The sequence below is a fragment of the Apodemus sylvaticus genome, chromosome 4 (genome assembly GCF_947179515.1).
Source record: "Apodemus sylvaticus chromosome 4, mApoSyl1.1, whole genome shotgun sequence".
Taxonomy (NCBI): Eukaryota; Metazoa; Chordata; class Mammalia; order Rodentia; family Muridae; genus Apodemus; species Apodemus sylvaticus.
In genome coordinates this window covers 60231631-60252200 of record NC_067475.1, presented here as the reverse complement: position 1 = coordinate 60252200, position 20570 = coordinate 60231631, and the positions used below count along the sequence as shown (strand labels likewise).

Sequence of the window (20570 nt, the reverse complement as noted above, 5' to 3'; positions counted from 1 at the left end):
CACACTTAAAAAGAAATAAAATTGAAAAAAGAAAAGAACGTCAATTATTAGGGAGAATCTGAAACCCCAATTACTTGTTTTTGTTTGTTCGTTTGTTTTTGTGGAATATGTCAAGAACAATCTCAGCCATCATAATAAATCACATAAATATTCCTGCATTTTGTATCTCCAGCTTCTATAGGCTTTAACCTAAAACTTATGGTATTGCTGTACCTAAGAAAATAAATAATAATAATATTGAGTACTGACCTCTATTCAGGTTCCCCGGGTTTGTTCTAAAGTGGCTTTCATAAGTTTGTAATGAGATGGGACGTCGTGCTTGCCTCTGTCCCTCGGGCTCTTTTATCCCGCAACATCCCTCCTCCTGTGTTTTCATGTCTTTGTTCTCTTTGAAATATAAACTGAGATCTTTTTTGTGATTCATAATGTGATGATTGAGTTTCCGTGTCACTGTGAGGGATAGGCGTCTCTCAAACTGTGCTATAATGTCAGAACATTACTTGTCTGACATATAAAGAAGGCTAAGGAATAAATATAAATCATGTCGGATCAGTGTGGACTTCATTACCACAACAGACTCACCTTGCAGGTAGGACAATGGCCAAACTCTAGCCACACCCCCGGCTTCTAGCCATACCCCCGGCCTCTAGCCACACCCCCGGCCTCTAGCCACACCCCCGCCCCACCTGATCGATCCATCACTGCATAGCCACCTCCCAACACTCTCTTAGCGCTGATTCAGCACAGTACATCCCAATCTGTTTTTACCCAAAATTCTGTTCTCCCCTGTCCAACTCCCCGAGAACAGCTCTCTGCCCAGGTGCCTGATGGGAGAGAGACCACTTCGCTGACAAGCTATAAATTCGCTCTTCTTCCCCAGGGTTGCCCTCCATCTTATCACCTTGTTCCCATTTCTTCATGGAGCTATCTGAAATTATATTCTCCTTAATGTATTTGCTTCCCTGTGTAACTGGATGTTAGCAGTTCCTTCGCTACATACTAAAGAACTAAATGTGAAATATTAAGGCTAGGCAACCATTTATTTTAAAAAAATCTACAAAGGGCTGGGCAATGGTGGCACACGCCTTTAATCCCAGCACTTGGGAGGCAGAGGCAGTTGTATTTCTGAGTTCGAGGCCAGCCTGGTCTACAGAGTGACTTTCAGGACAGTCAGGGCTACACAGAGAAACCCTGTCTTGAAAAAGCAAAATCCAAAAAAGAAATCTTCAAAGGAAATGGTCACAAATCTTTCCCGGGTTCTTGGTGTGTGTGTGTGTGTGTGTGTGTGTGTGTGTGTGTGTAAGTACCCAAAATCGAGGGCATCAGGTCCCCTGGAGCTGGTGTTACAGGCAGCTATTGGCCACTGGAGAGGGCTGGAACCCAAGCTCTGGGTCTTCTGGAAGAGCAGTAAGCATTCTCAACTGACCAGCCATCTCACCAAGCCCTCATTTCAGTTTTTAAACTGAGGCTCTTTCACCAATTTAAAAAGTCCCAAGAATTGTCCATCATCTACAATGGGCAGGACAGCCATGGGCTCTGCCCGCACTTCCCCTGTAGGAAGAGATCGCCATCCTGAACAGACGTTAAACTGGCAGTAGAAACCAAAAGTGAGTTCAATTTTGGTGCTTTACAACAAAGTACTTAACCGGACAGCTTGTTGTCTCTGTCCACTAATGAATGAGCCTCATGAGGCTCTGCCACCTCAACATTGTATCATGAAAGGTAAAACAAAGGTCTAGTGTCCCATAAAGACTGATCAACGGCTGGTCACTCACGAGATTCCCAGGCCTGCCTGGCCTTCCAATAGCAGAGCTTATGCTTTGAGGTTCACTGAAGATTCTCAGATAAATTATCATGATAGCTCCCCACAGTTTGGTAGCATTGCCCAAAACTATATTTCTTGTTTGTGAAAGATCTAAAATAACACTCCCGAGCTGTTCTCTTCCAGCAGTGGCTTGGGGTCCAGATTCCTTCTGTCTCACCACAGTGTCCTCATCGGTATCATGTGGTTTCTAAGGTTGCTGGAGAAGAAGGCACAGCTGAGATTTATCTCCACCTGAGAAATGATACAGCCCCCATGTCTGCTTATATGGTTTTAGCCAGATCTAGTCTTTTGGATTTAGCTGGAGAGAACTTGGAGTATTTTGGTATTTGGCTAGTTTGTTTCCCACAGTACTTCTAACTGTGGAAACAGAGCGTCCATCCTTGATGGTCAGTTAGCATTGATGGTCAGTTAGCATCCTACCACAGTGGCCACCTGGAGGACTGGAGAGGCGGTCAGTGGTTAAGTGCTCTTACAGAGGACTCAAGTTGGATTCCTATCGCCCATATCGTCACAGCTGCCTGTAAATCCAGTCCCGGGTGATCCAGTGTCCTGTTCTGGCCTCTGCAGACACTGTCTGTACTCATGTGCACAGAGCCATATCCATTAGCTAAGCACAGACTCATCTCTCCAGGGCCAGTTGTTACTTAGTATAGCCCCCCCCCCAAAAAAAAAGGTCTACTGTCTATGAAATCCCTAGTAATTCACCAGAAGTCTTAGGACCAAACACCCGTCTGCTACATCAGTAAGGACATGCATGCTTGCTTTGCCAAGAAGGTTATATCCATTTGCATAGCAGCTCCAACAGCCAAGCACAGACTCCACGTGGTAAGACCCTTTGCTTACTCATCCTGGTGGGAGCAAAGGCCCCAGCCTCTAAAAACCTGGTTCCTCCATCACGCTTTGCTGGCTGATGACTGGACCAAGGTCACACAACTTGCGGAGTCAGAGCCCGCTGTCCTGTTAGCCTTTGCATCACACATATTCAAGATTTCCACAAACCAGTTGCTAATCCTGCCACTCACTCCCCAGCCACCTGCTGTTCTACTCACACTTAGCTTTTCTTGTCCTGGTGTCCCAAAGGCTTCCCACATCTTTGATATCATCCTTACCTTCTTCATTGACTCCTAAACAATAATTTCCCTGGGAAACTCCGACCTGCCGGTCAGCAATCTCACTCATTCTTCCTCTTTGTGTTACACCTGGAACATTTGTTTTCTATGTAGAATATAGGAACCAAGAGGTGTCTAGAGACCAAGGACCAAGTTTCCTCCAAAGAGGAAACAGAGGGCTGCTGTTGTCTTGTAGTATGAAGACAGCAGGTATTATATAGTAGGGTCACCATTGCTGTGATGAAACACCATGGTCAAAGCAAGTTGGGGAGGACAGGGTTTGTTTGGCTTCACTGTCATATTGTTTATTATCAAAGGAAGTCAGGACAGGAATTCAAGCAGGGCAGGAACCTGAAGGCAGGAGCTGACGCAGAGGCCATGAAGGGGTGCTGCTCACTGGCTTGCTCCCCGTGGTTTGCTCAGCCTGCTTTCTTATAGGACCCAGGGCCACCTGCTCAGGGATGGGTACCACTCACATAAACTGGTTGATTACTAACTGATAAAATGACTTATATCCAGTTACTATGGAGGTATTTTTTTCAGTTGAGGTTCCCTTTTCTCTGATTTCTAGCTTGTGCCAAGTTAACATAAAATTAGCCAGTATTTATACCCACCTCGTCTGTATCTTCAGACCCTCGTGGCCTTACCTTGCCCTTAGCAACAGGCATGCCTTTCTTGGCTGAGGCTGTCTACACACACACACACACACACACACACACACACACACACACCCCTGTTCACCATCACCTCTGCACTGCTTTGCATCCAAGGCTCCCCACCCTTACCAGGGGAAACCTAGAGATACAGCAAGGTTAGCTATGGAGGAACAGACCGCTGGCCCAGGAAGGGTGGGAATTAACAAGTACCTTTTGTGTTTCTTCTGGCTGCAGCTCCAGGATCCACTGTTTCTCACATCATACACAGACAAGTACTTAGGAAGCAACTCTCTCGGGAATGTACCTTTGGATGAGTTTATTCAGCCCCTCCCTGGCTCTAGCTTGTGCTTTATAATTCCCACTCATCGATCAGATCCTCACACAAAGCCTTTCTCCAAACCTCTTTTGACCAGAGAAGCCAGATTCAAAGAGCAGGTCGCCCAGGTGTGTCCTATGGGAGAGTGTCTCCATTAGCCATTTCTCCAAGCTTTGTCAATTCAGCATTTAACAGTTCAAAACCAAGGAAGACCTGTTTCTTACTTGGAAACCCCCTTGGGGTTCCTGCTTGGTAAGTCCTTGGAGATAGCTTATATTAGCCAAATGATCCTGGTCTGTTTAACTACCACAGAAAATATAATTGTTAGATAGGTTCACCTACTCAGAGTAAGAAACTTGAGTTATCTATGTGGCCAGAAAAGTTCCTCAGCGAGCAGAGACCCCCCTCAGCAGTCCTAGAGGCTCCTCAACACCTTAACATCTCTGTGCAGAGTAGTTTGGGGCCTGTTTTCAGAAGCGGCCTAGCTGGGGGCAGATCAATGGTGAGTGACATGGTATCTTGTTCAAAACAGGATGCTGCTGTGTAGCTCACTGGTGGAGTGTTTGTCTAGCATGTAGAAAGCTCTGAGTTCAAACACTGTAAAACAGAAAGAAAAAAACAGTATGTAGCTGGGTATCATGTGTTTTCCCCTGTCACACTCCAATTTTTTATGTTTCTGTGTAATTCTTTCATTTCTATTGTTATTATCATTATAACAAGAGCACAATTTGGAAAAATGATTAATGTGGTTTTCTCTCTTGCCTTCCAGTGGATCTGACCTTTTTTTCCATGCTTGGTCCCAAGTAACCATCTGTCTGGGGAAAGATTAAATTGTTACAAAATGATGCAAAAAGAAATAAGAAGTTAATATTCTGCTATTGACATTTAAAATGAGATTTCTCTGCAAGGCACTAATCTTTGAATCCTGTCTATTACCCCGAGAGATGGAGAATTGAGATGACTAAAAGGACAGGCTGAGAGGCACAGAATCTGGGCCCAGTCTGTGGCCTGCCACTTGCCAGTCAGTGTGTGACTTTAGACAAGTTTCCGAGTTTACCTTATCTCTGAAATGGGAGAAGCAGGAATATCTAGCCTAGAGGGTTGTTTGAAAAAAGAAAACAGCTACCCCATAAAAAGTGTGCAATCAACAGACACTTGTTTCCTTTCTTTTCAGTGCCAGTGCCGTGACATTTAGAGAGTATTAAGAACATAATAAATATTCCATAAATACAGGCCACCCTGCCCAGAATCTCTTTTCCTTTACCCTTAGTATATCAAGTAGCAGCTCTTCAAACACCAGTGCAGTGAGAAAGCTAGGTCTGCAGCAGGTGCCATGACAACTGAACTACCAGGTTGATGGGATCTAGAATATTGATTAGGTTAAATAAAGGGAAGGCCCGTGAGCTGTGAGTGTGGCGCTGGCCCCTGAGGTGGGGACGGTGACCTAAGCACAAGCAGGCATCAGTCTCCAGTGCAGTGCACCCAGCTGCTGGGATTTCCTCACCATGACCTTGAAACAGGAATCAGAAGCCCTTTCTCCCTTAAGCTACTTTTGTCAGAGTATTTTGTCACAGCAGCAGGAAACATAACAATACTAAGGAGGAAAGCCTTTCCTTCCCATCCTGAGGGGCTTTGGAAAATGAAGTGAGAAAGAGAGAGGGGCAGGAGAGCACCTATTATACGCACCACACACAGAAAGCACATACCACATGCTATACCATATACATACACAATAATACACATAGCCCACATATATCATATGTGTATATATTGAGGGAAATATTAAAGAATAACCACCATGTTCCCATGCTCCATCTGGCTACTCTGCCAGCCAACTCTCCAGCAGAACCGGAGCTCCTGAGCTCCCTCCCGCTGCCACACCAGCCCCACACAATGACCGTCCACCCCTCAGTCAGCCACCACAACACCTAGCAACCAGGTAGAAACAAACCTCTAGACGCTTATAATTAACAAGTCAAATTTATATATCAATGAATTCTCGATTCACAAGATGCCAGTACAATAATTTCAGAACCAATTGACAATGGTAAAAGCTGCCCACCTAGATTAGACAAATTATCCCAATTATTCTATCCTTAATGATATCATAACTACCTGTGGCTATTTAAAACCACATGGCATCTGGATCTTCTTCCTGTCCATCTGCCTCCATCTTGGCTTCTCCTCTTCCCTCTTCTGAGTCTCTTTTCTGTCCCTGCAACACTTCACTCTGCCTCCCCTTTCCCTGTCCAATCACATGCCTCCTGCTGCACTAATATTTTAATGTAATTGGACAGGGAAAATCCTACTATATGTGTGTGTGTGTATGTGTGTGTGTGTGTGTATACTGTAGTAAATACAGCCCACATACCACAGCCTAGCATACTTACATATCACCACCATATACACATAGCACATACACCACACATCTCAGATACCATATATCACATATGTCACATACATACCATATACCACTCATGGACATACTATACCAAACATGTCATAAACTGCACATGTACATGCCATGCACACATATCAGCATGATATAGACACTGCACAATACTGTATGCTACACGTACCACATACAGGCATGTACCAGACATCAAATGACATATCACACACACACACACACACACACACACACATACACACTAGCGTCCCACATACCATAGGATTAAGCTTCTGAAATAATCAGACTATGGAAAATACTAAGGCCATGGAGACTTCATGCGGCAAAGCCCGGGCTGGAAAGTCACACAAGCCGCCAAGCAGGAAGGTCTAGTTAGTTTTCTTATTCTGCTCTCCTTTGCAGTTCCTTCCCAGGGCTGCAGGAGAAGACTACAGAAGAGGCAGGACACAGGAACCAGCTGAACATTCAGAATACCCCCACCCAGCCAGAGACACTGAAGTCTGCCAGGGGATAATGTAAGGACCTAGCCAAACTGAGAGAGTCCAGATCACAAGTCCCTCTCAGCTTCAGAAATGTATGCAATGACCAGGACTAGTGACTCAAGATGGTGCCCGGAGGCTCCAGGGACCCGAGGCTCTGGCACGTGATTCAGAAGCAGTAGACAAGTTGGTATGAGTGAGGGCGGGGCAAGCTCAGAAGGCTGGGGAGCAAGCATTTCTACACAGCAAGACTGGCTGTATCCTGCAGGTGTGGCTTAACTTGTTGTCTTGTTGTGAACTGAATCTAGATTTTGCCGCCAGCAACCCCAAGGCTAGAGAAAAACTAGAGATCCCAGTTCTCTGTGGATTTCCAAGGCGTGAGTTTTATGACCTTGATACAGCTTGTGCTGTTATTTTAGTGGATATGATCCTCTGTTTCCAGGAATTGCCCTCCCCACCCAGAGTCATCGGACAAACAGAAGCCCCCTTCAGCCCCACAGATGATGGCTCAGAGTGGACATGTGGCTCAAAGCCATCCGAACATCTGAAAATTATAGGCAAGAAAGATGAGCTATCTGATTCTAACACACATGGGCCTTTTCCAGAACAGAGTCCCACAGTGGGAATCACAGATCCCTGCAGTCTCCCACCTCCCTAAATGCAAGTGTGTATGTGAGCATTCTGTATACAATGACCTTCTACATCTGTGCCCTGCACTTTAGATTCGAGAAAAACTATTTTCATGTAACTGGCTAAATCATCACTAGGGTTACTAAAAGTTAGAATACTGAAAGGAAAATGATTATTGTCAGAGTCCCCTATGAACTCTAATTTGGTATTCTGCTAAGTGCCACAGCTGGTGATGAGGGGCACTTTCCCCGTGTGCAGGCTCACAGATAGCTGGAACTCCTACAGTTTGGAGTAATGGCATATTATTGTCAGTGTTTCAAACAGTGTTGTTTTGAATCAACTGTGAGCTTTGGTAGGTTAATGGCATTGGCCTTCAATTAAAATTTGCATTCACTATAAATCACTGTGAATTTGGTTTTTATTGTTTATTTACCTTTATAATTTTCAGTTTAATTTGTTATGGTTGTTTTGAATTGTGATCTTTTGGGCCTATAATTTGTTAATGACTAGACTTTGAAACTGTTATGTTTCAAAAAAGGATCAGCCTGTCCCACTAATGCATATATCTCCCTCTTTACAACTGGATTAATATAGGGATATTAATTCAATAGCATGGAATTTTTTCACCTCTGAAATTTGGGGTGATGGAAAGGTTTCAAGGCTTTTGTTGTTCTTCAGTGGGTCACAATGAAAAAAAATCCAAGTAGAATTCTCAAATACCTGAACATGTAGATCTGCCCTGACTCTCCTTGCAGACACCTCATTAGTCATCTAATGCTGATGATGTAGTCAGTGAGGAATATATTCATGATGATGGGCCCATTAGGTTATAATGGAGCTGACAAATTCTCATTGCATGAAGTGTTGATCTTAGTTGTCAACTTGATTGGATCGGGAGGCAACTACTAGACAAGGCTGCAGGGCGCAGACATTTCTTGGTCCCAGTATTTGAAGCAGAAAGATCCATCCTAAGTGTGGGGGCTCGAACAGCAGGAGCCAGGGAGAGCACTTCTTTTGCCTGCTTACCTTGTGTCTCTCTGCTGGTTTATTTACTCTGATGCTGCTGCTATGTCTACGTTCCTTTGCTCACACCAGCATCCACTCTGGGATTCCAACATGGACTGAAGACCAGTGACTCTCCAGGACTCCTCTGGGCCTTCAGCACCAGGTTGGGACTACAGAAGCATCAGCCTCACTGACCAAGCAGCTCCCAGGTTCTCAGCCTACCCAGTGTGAACAGCCAGTACTAAACTATTCAGACCACATCATGTAAGCCAATCAATAACTCTTTTAATATGTCTCCATTCAATATCAATAATCTTCTTTTAAAATGCATTTATTCCATCAGTTTGTTTCCTCAAGAAAACCATGACTAATACACACTGTGTTAGAATCCAGGCCAGGCCCCAACACCTGCTGCAGCACTTCTGTATTAGTTTGGGTTCTCTAGAGTCACAGAACGTATGGATAGTCTTTATATAGTTAGGGAATTTGTCGATGACTTACAGTCTATAGTCCAACTCCCCAACAATGGTCAGTTGCAGCTTGGATGGAAGTCCAAGAATCTAACAGTTGCTCAGTCCCTCGAGGCAAACAGGCAAGGAAGAGTGAGTAAATCTTCCTTCTTCCAATGTCCTTATATATCTCCAGCAGAGGGTGTAGCCCAGATTGAAGGCTATAGGTTTCCAACAGAGGGTGTGGCCCAGATTAAAGGCGTGTGCCTCCATGACTTTAATCCCAGATGATCTTGAATTTGGAGATCTCCTTGTCTTAATCTTCTGAAATTCATAGCCACTGTGCTTCAAGATCTCCATGCCAAGATCCAGGTCAGAAACTTATATCTCTGAGCCTCCAGATTAGGATCATAGGTGAGCCCTCCAATTCTAGATTGTAGTTCATTCCAGATATAGTCAAGTTGACAACCAGGAATAGCCACTACACCTTCCCTCTCACAGACACAGACAGGCACCTACTGAGGGCATTGTCTGTGAATCTTTCTGTATTCCTCACCTGGAAAAGTGAGTTTGCATCAAGAGGAATATTGGTGGCCACATATTCTGCTCCCCACCCCTTCCCTGCCTCCTGTCTTCCCAGATAGGAAAGCCTGGTGTGAAACACACACCCCTCTCAGCTGTTAGAAGAAACCCTACTTTTGGCACACAGGCTGCCCCTACACCCCATTCCTGTCTTGAGATTACACAGCATATTATCTTTCTATGGTGCCATGATCTGAACTTACCTTCAGAACCCCTGCCATACTGTTTTCTGTTTGTCTGTCTGACTAACTGACTGACTGACTAATTGACTGACTGGCTGACCTTTAACACATAGTGACTTTGTGACAGTGGAAGTTAAACTCATTATTGGTGCATCTGTGGCGTAAACTCATCTGCTGTGCTGTTGGTCATACACAAGTGTGGTACAGACAACTATATACAGCTCAGCACACTTGATAATGATAACAAGTAGCTGTCACCGGCACATGCACTTATTGTGTCAACTGTATATGATGCAGGAGTAAAGAAGGAGCAAGGAGTGGGAGGACTCTGCAAAGATAGTCGGGAGCAAATAGGATGCTTGGGTACAGAGGAGTGTGGTGCATTTTGCTGGCAGAAACTACAAAGGAATGGATGGTACCTGTATTAGGTGTTCCAGGGCTTCACCATTTTTGGTTGAACTGGAACAACTGAAACTGCAGCAATTTGGTTTTCAGGACTAAAGCAACTTACTCTTCTTGTTTCTCACTTGCCCGCTCCCATAACTGATTCAGAGACAGAGCAAGCATGTGCTGTGGACCACTCATCAACAATGCAGCTAAGGGTGTGGTGCAGAGTCTTCTCTTCCTCGGCAAAGAGACCACCACCCTGCCACAGGGACCTGAACTCTCCTCATAGCCTCCATCATGTGGCTGGCTGGCTGGCTGGCTGCCTGGCTGGCTGCCTGTCTGTCTATGGAGTTAAAAACTCTTCTAATAAGTCTCTTACCCCAAAGCACAAAATCTGCCTCAGTGTCTCTTTGAAACTGGAACTTGAAACCTTTCATCCAGACTGGGCTGGACCAGTTCTGTTCAGGTTCACACGTTCTCCCTAAGCAGCTGCAAGGATTGAGACCAAACCACTAGGTTATACCCTGAATTACCATCACATTCCCATCCTACTTTGATAAGATTTTGGATGCTTCCAAATTTGTGAAAATTACATTATACAAAATCACCTACTATTCCCACGGGTAATCACAAACACTGAAAGCTGTTTTGTTGTTTGTTTTTTTAGACAGAGAGGGTCTTATGAATCCCAAGCTGGGTTTGACTTTGGAAACTTGCTATGTAGCCTGGTTGGTTGGCCTCCACCTCTAGAGTGATGGCATTACAGTTGTGCACCACCACACTGGCAGATGCAACGCTGGAGAGTACACCCAAGGCTCCCTACATGCTAGATGGGTACGCTACCAACTGAGCATGCCACCAGCCCCAACCGAAAGTTGTTTTATTAGTTTATGTCCCTTTCAGCCTCAATTCCAAGTTTCTCAAAGGTGCTCACTCTTGCTAAGCTCACATTAGACACCTTTTTTTCTGACTTTCATATCTAACTGGGCCACCTCTGAGCCCAACTCCCAGCCTGGTCCTCTCTCCCCGACTTTCCACGGACCCGCCTCAATCTCTGCTAGCTTCCTGGTTGCCCATTTTATCAATCTAGTCAAATAAACAGCACCATCAAGAAAAGACCTAATTGTTCTGACTGATCCTATGATGGTGACTATTCATTGTCTTTCTCCTTGACACAGAATACCAAACAGAAGCAACTCCAAGAATAGATATTATTCCGACTCACTCTTTAGGGGTGACAGTCTATCATGGCAGAGAAGACACAGCAGCATAGTGGCTTGTGGCTGTGGCAGCAACAGAAGCAGCTAGTTACATTTAGCAAGCAGTCAGAAAGCAGAGAGCATGGGCTGGAATTGTCACACTGTAACCTTTAGCCTCACCCCTGAAGCCCTATGTCTGCCTGCCAGGCCTCACTTCCAAAAGACTCCACAGCCTCCCAAAACAGCACCACCATCTAGTGACCAAACTGTTCAAATACATGAGCTTAAGGGGGATTGTTTTGGAGTCCGAGAGATGGCTGAACAGGTGAGGGTGCTTGCTGTCAAGCCTAATGTTGTGAGTTCCATCCCACAGGTAAAAAGAGACTGACTCTTAAGTTGTCCTCTCTCACCTAAACACACACACACACACACACACAGTCACTACCACAACCACCACCACCACCACCACCACTACCACCTTAGATTCTAGGACCCAAATAAAACTTACCAAATAAAAATTTCCCTGAGAGTGGCCCAGCCATTCAGTGGAAGAAAAAAATCTTTCTTGATGCACTGGTTAGTTCTCATCAATTTGACACAAACTAGAATCACTTAAGAAGAAGGAAACACTGGACATAGTACTACCTGAGGATTTAGCTATACCACTCCTGGGCATATACCCAGAAGATGCTCCAACATGTAATATGATACATGCTCCACCATGTTCACAGCGGCCTTATTTATAATAGCCAGAAGCTGGAAAGAACCCAGATGTCCTTCAACAGAGGAATGGATTCAAAAAAATGTGGTAGATGTACATGGTGGAGTACTACTCAGCTATTAAAAACAATGAATTCATGAAATTTTTAGGCAAATGAATGGAACTAGAAAATATCATCCTGAGTGAGGTAACACAATCACAAAAGAACACACATAGTATGCACTCACTGATAAGTGGATATTAGCCCAAAAGCCAGAATACCCAAGCTACAACTCACAGACCACATGAAGCTCAAGAAGAAGGAAGACCAAAGTGTTGATACTTTGGTCCTTCTTAGAAGGTGGATCAAAATACCCATGACTCACAGCCAAGCAATAGACTGAACATAGGGTCCCCAATGGAGGAGCTAGAGAAAGGACCCAAGGAGTTGAAGAGGTTTACAGTCGCATAGGAAGAACAATAATGTATATCAACCAGTATCCCCAGAGCTCCCAGGGATTAAACCACCAATAAAAGAGTACACATGGAGGGACCCATGGTTCCAGCTACATATGTAGCAGAGGATGGCCTTTTCAGACAACAATGAGAGGAGAGGCCATTGGTCCTGTGAAGGTTTGATGCCCCGGTATAGGGGAATGCCAGGTCAGGAAAGTGGGAGGGGGGTTGGTAAGCAGGAGAAGGGGGGATGGGATGGGGTTTTCAGAGGGGTAACAAGGAAAGGAGATAACATTTGAAATATAAATAAAGCAAATATCTAAAGAAAGAAAGAAGGGGGAAAAAAGAACCATTATTAAGGAATTGCCTCCATCAGCTTGGGATGTAGGCAACTTTCTGGGGTAATTTTCTTGGTTTATGATTAGTAAGGGAGGCCCAGGCCACTGAAGGCCCAGCCCACTGTGAGGTGTGTCACCCCTAGGCAAGTGGTCTTTCATCCCATAAGAAAGCAAGCCAAGCAAGCCACAGAGAACAAGCCAGTAAGCAGCGCTCCTCTGTGGTCTCTGCTTCAGCCCCTGCCTCCAGGTCCCTGCCTTGGGCTCCTGCCCTGGTTTCCCTCCATAATGGGCTGTAATCTGTAAACCAAATAAACCCTTTCCTTCCCCAAGTTGCTTTTAGTCAATGTTCTATCACAGGAACAGAGAGGCTAAGTAAGCCACCTGGTGATCAGGACAGATTCTCTCGCTCTTAAAACGCTGGTGTAGTATGGATTATTCAATAGCATCTAAACTGAGACAAAAGACAAGTACATGGGCCATGTTCTAGACTCACCGCTCACGTCACCGAGCACAGCCAGGGCTGTTTATCCAATGATACCTCTAATAAGAATACTCAAGACAATGGAAGAAAAATTTCCCTCCACTCCACCCAGCAAGGGTGAAGGAAGGAAGAGAGACCACTGGGTGGAGACAGCCATGGCCCAGACAAGAGCTGGAAGTAGCTTCGTTGGTGAGGTGGCCAGGATTGTGGGTCGGAAGCAGATTTGAGACACAAGCTCTCGAACATGGTAAAGGGATGGAAACTGGTGGTGAGAGAGAAGGCAGCAAGAACAGCTTTCAAGGTTGTGTAGCTTGAACAGCTTGGTGTGGTGTGCCACTCACCAAGAGCGAAAACACTGGGAAAAAAATGTTTGAAGTGGGGGTAGCAGTGGTGGAAATCAAGCGTTTCCCTCTGAACATGTGAAGTCTGAGAGACATTCTGTAGACAAGATGTCAATTACAGGCTGAATATGCCAGTCAGGAGTTCAACGGAGAAGTTGGGTTTGGAGATGGAAATGTGTGAGTCACCACCACAAAGATGTTATTTAAAGCCAAGGAAAGGGTTAGAACCACCTACAGAGAGAAGGTGGATTTCTGCCCTTCCAGCCTCCCTACACACAACCCCCCACCATTCCGGTCATCTAAAATGCACATTTAATCATGGCATTCTGTCTCAAATTACCCAATAGCACTCAAAGGTTCTATTTTTCCTTTCCTCCTTATGAGATGAAATTTTACTAAAATTTTGTTTAAACTGCAAAAGAAAAGCTGTGTTAACACGTTGTACATTGACCTAGTTTCTCAGAAGAAATTATATAGCACTGATTAAAAGCCAGTACAATATTTAGAAAGTTAAGGAGAAACAGAGAATGCAAAGAAAAAATAATGAAGGCAAGCAGATAATTAAATTATTGCAAATGTGTTGCTTTTAACATTACTTTCTCAGAGTAACTAAGATAATTCATATACTTGGCTAAACATTTTAATTGCTTAGAAGGCCACTGGCTAACTGTGTGACCTTGTAAACCATGTTGACCGCCTCTGTCTCCTCTTGCTTTTCCTGTAAGATGAGGATAATGATGTTTGCACTGGTTCTCTGCAAAGGTTGCTGAGAGGGCCAAAGGAGATAACAGAAATACAAACACCAGGACTGCTTACCAGAGAGGGGGAGACTGTAAGCTCCTTAAGTCGGAGGGCTGTGACCTGCTATGCTTCTGTCCTCTCTGCCCAGAAGAGTGCATGGAGCTTATCATGGGATATTATCAGAGAAGGGAAACATACTGCAAGTGCTCCTTATTGCCTCCAGGATAAACCTCAGTTGGCTTTCCCTGCAGAGAGCCTTAGATTGGGACCCTAATGTAATAACTGGTGAGGTTATCCAGAACGGAGGGGCGGGAGACAGGAAGAGACCAAGAGAAGCGGCAATGCAGTGGAGACGACGGAGGGACTGAGTCTGTGAGAAGCTTGTGAGTTGTTTCTCAACCTGCCCATCTAAAAGGCAGGTTACTGAACATTCATCTACCAGCTTCAGCCTCTCCCCTGAATGAGCTTGCCCTGGAGTACAGACCAACTTCCCCTCCCCAAATGAGCATTTCCTGTGGCATTGTTGATACTCAGAGGCAGCAGGCAGGATGTGCTGTGTGGAACCTCTTGAGTACTGAGCCTGAGTACCATCAGAACCTTCCAACCTGGCAGCAGCTGGCATCAGAGGTAGACAAGATGTGATGTGGTCACCCAAAGCTGCCTGCTACAAAATCCCAAACCTTTGACCTTGCATTTGCTGTCTGATACAGTTTGAACATTTCCCCCAAAGCTGGTATGCTGGAAAGTTAATCTCTAACATACCACAAGGATATCATATTGTTATAAGGAGTGATTAGCTCTTGATGGCACATGAATGGACTAATGCCATTGTCTCAGGGGTGAGGTAGTTAACCTAGGATGGAATCCAATAACACACTAAGTTCAGTTCTCTCTCTCTCTCTCTCTCTCTCTCTCTCTCTCTCTCTCTCTCTCACACACACACACACACACACACACACACACCCATACACACACACACACACACACACACACACAAACACACACACACACAACACACACATGTCATTTATTTCTTTCCATTATGTTATGGTACAACATAAAGGTCTTTTTATCAAATGCAGCCCCTCATCCCTAGACTTTCAAGTCTCTAAAAGCATGGTCCAAATAGGCTTCTACGGTTAGCAAATTACCTTGCCTATGACACTCTGCCAGACTGCACAAAGTGAACCAAGGCGTCTCCCCACACCCTCAGGGACCTTGCCCTGCCGCTGAGCCTCTTGAAGAGGCCCTTTCTGAACTCATACCCCTACCCATCTCCCGTGCCACATGGCTTGGATCAAGATTGTTCCAAGAGCACCCAAACTTATCGGTTTCTTGTGTGGGGTGGGGCATTTCTGCAACTACCACAGCCAGCAGGGTACCTATCAGGGGAAAGCAAGAAGGTAGCTCAGTTCAACACAACTCAGTAGCTGGTGTTGCTTCAGACTTTGAGAATATGACCCCAAGTAGTTTATCTTAGGCATATTAAGCACAGCACAATTTGGTGAAAACTTTGCTGATGATAATTAACTCTACCCTATATGCATAATGAAGTGTAAGACATGACTACATTGAAACTATTGTAAAATACATGTTGGCATCTTCCATAAAGATAGGTTCTATAGGTTGACAACCTCATAATAAAGGTTTAGGGAGGATCTAGTGTGGTTTTGGCTGTACTGTTAGCAGAAATGTCACCAGGCTATTAACCACATCCACTCCCAGCCTTCGGGATGGATAACAAATTGTGTATCCCTTCTTTTGAAGAAATGAGTCTGTATGTTTAACATTTCAGTTTCCCTTGGTGCTTATCTGAGGGCACAAGGACCGCTGTCTCCCACAAACTCTGTGACTAACAACTTATAACTAGTCAAGATCAGTTCTCTGAGAGAACTGAGAGATCAGGTTCTCTCTCTGGGAAGCGTGAACTGAGAACATCCAAGGGAAGCCTGACAGGATGAAAAGGAAGGAAAGGACCAGGGTAAAGCTGGCCAGCAGGAAGGTTGACAGAGGCATGGATCAAAAAAGACAATGCTGTCCTGTGTTTGTCCTTCTCAATAGTCCTCCCCCCTCCACAGAAAAGACTCTAAGTTAGGGTTTCAGACACTCCAACCTCAGTCAGACTCCAAATGTGACGCATGCTCATGATGTGTTCCCTGCCTAGACTTCCTAGACTAGTCTGTCCTTCAAAGCTAGGCATGGCAGTGACTGAGAGAAAAGGATTTCTATGAGTTTGAACTCAGCCTGGATTACACAGTGAGATCCTGCTTCAAATTTTAGAACACCCTCAGCTCAGACAACAGACCTTTTCTGACTCCACCACCCTAACTAACCTTGTCCTCTGTGGTACCTATCTCTAGTCTTTGATTTGCTGATGCCCTGGTCTAACACCCTGATTCTGAGAACTTCCTGAAAGGAACAATTAATTAATCGTCTATTTAACAGTTACATATCGGGTGTTGCTTGTGTGTTTGGTGTTTGGAGACATAAAAACAAGAAGTCAAATCAGGTGTGGAGAAATGAGCACTAAGCAGGCAGAGGCAGGAGCCAGCTTCAGCTGTGAGCAAAGCCTTGCCTAAAACAAAACAAAACAAAACAAAACAAAACAAAACAAAACAAAAAACCTGAGAAGACAAGAATGAAAGAGGAGGAGGAGGAGGAAAAGGCACAGTTCTTGCTCTTGTAGAACTTATGTAGAATGTATTGGATTGATGGATGGATGGATGGATGGATGGATGGATGGATGGATGGGTTGGTGGGTAGGTGGATGGATGGATGGATGGATGGATGGATGGATGGTTGGATGGATGGATGGATGGATGGGTGGATTGCTGGGTAGGTGGATGGATGGATGGATGGGTTGGTGGGTAGGTGGATGGATGAATGGATGGATGGATGGATGAATGGATTGGTGGGGTGGATGGATGGATGGATGGATGGATGGATGGATGGATGGATGGATTGGTGGGTGGATGGATGGATGGATGGATGGGTTGGTGGGTGGGTGTGTGAATGGATGGATGGATGGATGGATGGGTGGGTGGATGGATGGATGGATGGGTGGATGGGTTGGTGGGTAGGTGGATGGATGGATGGGTGGATGGGTTGGTGTGTAGGTGGATGGATGGATGGGATGGGTGGATGGGTTGGTGGGTAGGTGGATGGATGGATGAATAAGTGGCTGAAACTCTTATGTGTGAATGTCCTCTGTTAAAGATTAAAAGGTCCCCACTTCGATTCTACTTCTAGCTAACTAAGTCTTAAGACAGATACAATTCCATCTGTGGAACAGTTCTCTTTTTATGCAACAAATTGCCCTATGGCTGGCATACTTAAGAGAAGTTCCCTATGTCATAATTTTAGACAAATCCCTGGGATATCATCCAGAAATCCTGAAAGCCAGGACCTGCCTGCCCTGAAGGCTTGGTTGGGAGATACACCTTCTCCAATGCATGTGGGAAGCGGGTTACTCCCTGTGTGTGTCTCTCCACAGAGCTAGCTGAGCAGCCACTTCCCCTGAACAAATCATCTGACAGAATGGGTGAGAAATGAAACACAGCCTCTCCTCGGGGCTTACACACTGCCAGTGTCACCATATTCTATAAGATCATGAGAAATGCACTACTTGATCTAGCCTATGTTTGAGGGGACAAAAACTATATAACACCTTTTGAAAGGAATAGTCTAAAAGAAGTTGTGAGCCAGTTGTGGCAATTCATGGCTTCAACCGTAGCACTTGGAAAACCTGGTGGATCTCTGTGAGTTCCAGCTGAGGCCAGCTGGGACTGCACAGAGAGAGCCCGCCTAAAAAAAATAAAGAAGTAGTGAGCATATTGATTTGTTTTATTTTCTCCAGATGAACCATCTCTGTCTGACCACTCCTCCATAAACTTTCTCCTTCCAAGTAAGACATAGACGTGACCCCCCAGCCTCTCCCATATTAACCTCAGCAAAGCAAGCAACAGTCCTCTGCATTTTTAAGAGGTCATATTGCTAATCCCCACAGAAAACTGATGCAAAGGGGGTGTTAAAATGACAAATCTAAAGGAATTATAAAATCACGAGAGCCGACAAGGCAGTAGAGATGGGCGTTCATGAAATCACCATGCCCTGGCTCTGTGCCTCTGACGTCACTCGCTGCAGGCACTTGCTGGTGTTCTCACCTTGGACTCCACCACACTTCCTGCCTGGCTGGATATGCTGCTGAGCTCCAGGGGCCTTACCCACAGATATCTACTGGACTCTTCAACATCTAATAGAATTTCTGGTGTCTTCTAGAATGTCCTTGAGTTATGAACTGTCTAGTTTTTGTTGTTGTTACTGTTCTGATTTTTAAGGCAGGATCTTCCTATGTATCCCAGACCAGCCTTGAACTCCCAGTCTTCCTGTCTCAGCCCCTTCAAATGCTAGGATTAGAGGTGCGTGGTACCAGACTCTGCTGAGCTATTCTGCTTTAGAATCCTGCCCACAGTGGCACTTACAGGTTGTACCCTGATCAATGGATAATGGCAAAGAAAGTCCTGGCTCCAAACAATGCCTAAAGGTTTTCCCCCTGGGTTATGGGTTTGGCAAAGCAATGTTATTTCTTTCTTGGAAAACTCTAATAGCTGGTGACTGGTCTGTCTCCTAACAGCCTTCCACATCTCAGCCAGAGTGGCTTGAGCCTGAAGTGTGACCTTGCTGTTCCTGCTCTTGAAGTCTTTCAATGGCTCCACCTTACCTCTAAGTCCATGTGTCTAAACAAAGTTCACAAGGCTTTCTGTGACCCAGCTGACACTAGCTTTCCGTCAGTAGGAGAACTAGCCGAGTTCTCACTTCTTGTCAGTCTTCATCCATCTGCTTCCTCTATCTGGAAAGCTCAGCTCTCTGGCTGCTTACCCCTCACCAGGCATCACACCTACTGCCCTGCAGGGGTCAGCATGGATGGCACTTTTTTTCCCCATGAGATCTGCCTGGCTTCCCTTGTCCCAGGTTAGCCAGCCCGCAGGGCCTTCTCTTGCTTTTCACACATGACTGTATGTCTCTGGTCTAGCCATACTGTTGAAACATTGAAGGTCTAACCTAAGCCTTATATCCATACTGTGTTTGACTCTCAGTACTTGCAGAGTGAACGTTATCTGATTGATGTGTGACTGAACAATGAGTGAACAGAGATACTTCATGCCTGTCTTTCGGGTGACCAAGGTAGTTCTCTGGAAGGCCTACCTCGCTCCTTTTTTCCTATAACTCACAATTGCCGGAAGAACTCCTACTTAGGGGATGGATGAATGCTAAGAAGGGCTCAGCTCTCCTGTGACTTCCGTTGTCCTGACCACCTTTAGAACTGAGTCTTGTTGGCACCACAGTGACCCCTGCAATCCATGGGACAGGTCCCTTTTTCCTTCAGACCTCCAAAGAACAAGGGATCGACAGCCACGTTTTTTCATCCTCTCCGTGTAACTGATCAAAGCTGCCATGCAGGGGTGCGGCGCAGGGGTGCGGGGTGAGTAGCGTTTGGCCGATCCCATTTCCTAACAGGCTAACTGCTATCACAGCTGCTCTTTCTAAGGTCCCACCTCTAACAGCAGCTAAATCGGTTCTTCATCAGAGAAACCCAGAGCTGCAAAGACTCAGCACTGAAGGCCGTGACTACTGTTGACCTAAAATAAGAACTCAGGCACTGACTGGTGTAACTCAGTGGCACGATGTTTGCCTAAGTACACACAATGCCCCTTGTTCGGTCCCCAGTACTCTAATGAGGACCCCACTTCAGGAAAAATAAGAAAGCAGTTTATTCTAAGCCAAATATGAGAGATGGTGGTCCAGGAACACACATGGAAGTCAGTCTGAGTCACCGTAGAAGAGGTTATGTGGACTTGAACAGACACAGAACAGGAGAAAGTCATAAATCAGTAGATATGTTTCCCAGTCTTGGGAGCAGAAGTGTCAGGCAGGCTTGTGGAAGCAGATTGGAGGAGTCTCTTTGTACTACCTTCTCACACTGTGACAAAACTCCTGATAGAAGCAGCTTACAGGAGGAAATACTCAGACACAGACAGTTCAGGCCATGGCTGACTGGCTTTGGGCCTGAGGGGAGGAGGCTTACCATAGTGGCAGTAGGACTTAGTCAGGAAGAGCTGTTCACCTTACAGCATGCAGAACACAAACACATCTTTCCAGGCCATGCCCCAAGTGATCTACTTCCTGGGTGCATCCCTGCCTCCTTCCTTCTCCTGCCTCCAAATATCACCGACAGATTATTAATCTACATGGAAATTAGCTGTTGACTAGGTCAGAGCCCTCAA

At 45.3% G+C, this 20570-nt stretch overlaps 1 non-coding gene across 1 annotated transcript; it reads left to right on the top strand.

Moving 5' to 3' along the window:
- Positions 1-406: 406 nt before the first annotated feature.
- Positions 407-510, top strand: LOC127683962 (small nucleolar RNA U13). The gene has a single exon (XR_007977718.1). It is a non-coding gene; the product is annotated as a small nucleolar RNA U13 (small nucleolar RNA).
- Positions 511-20570: the final 20060 nt, after the last annotated feature.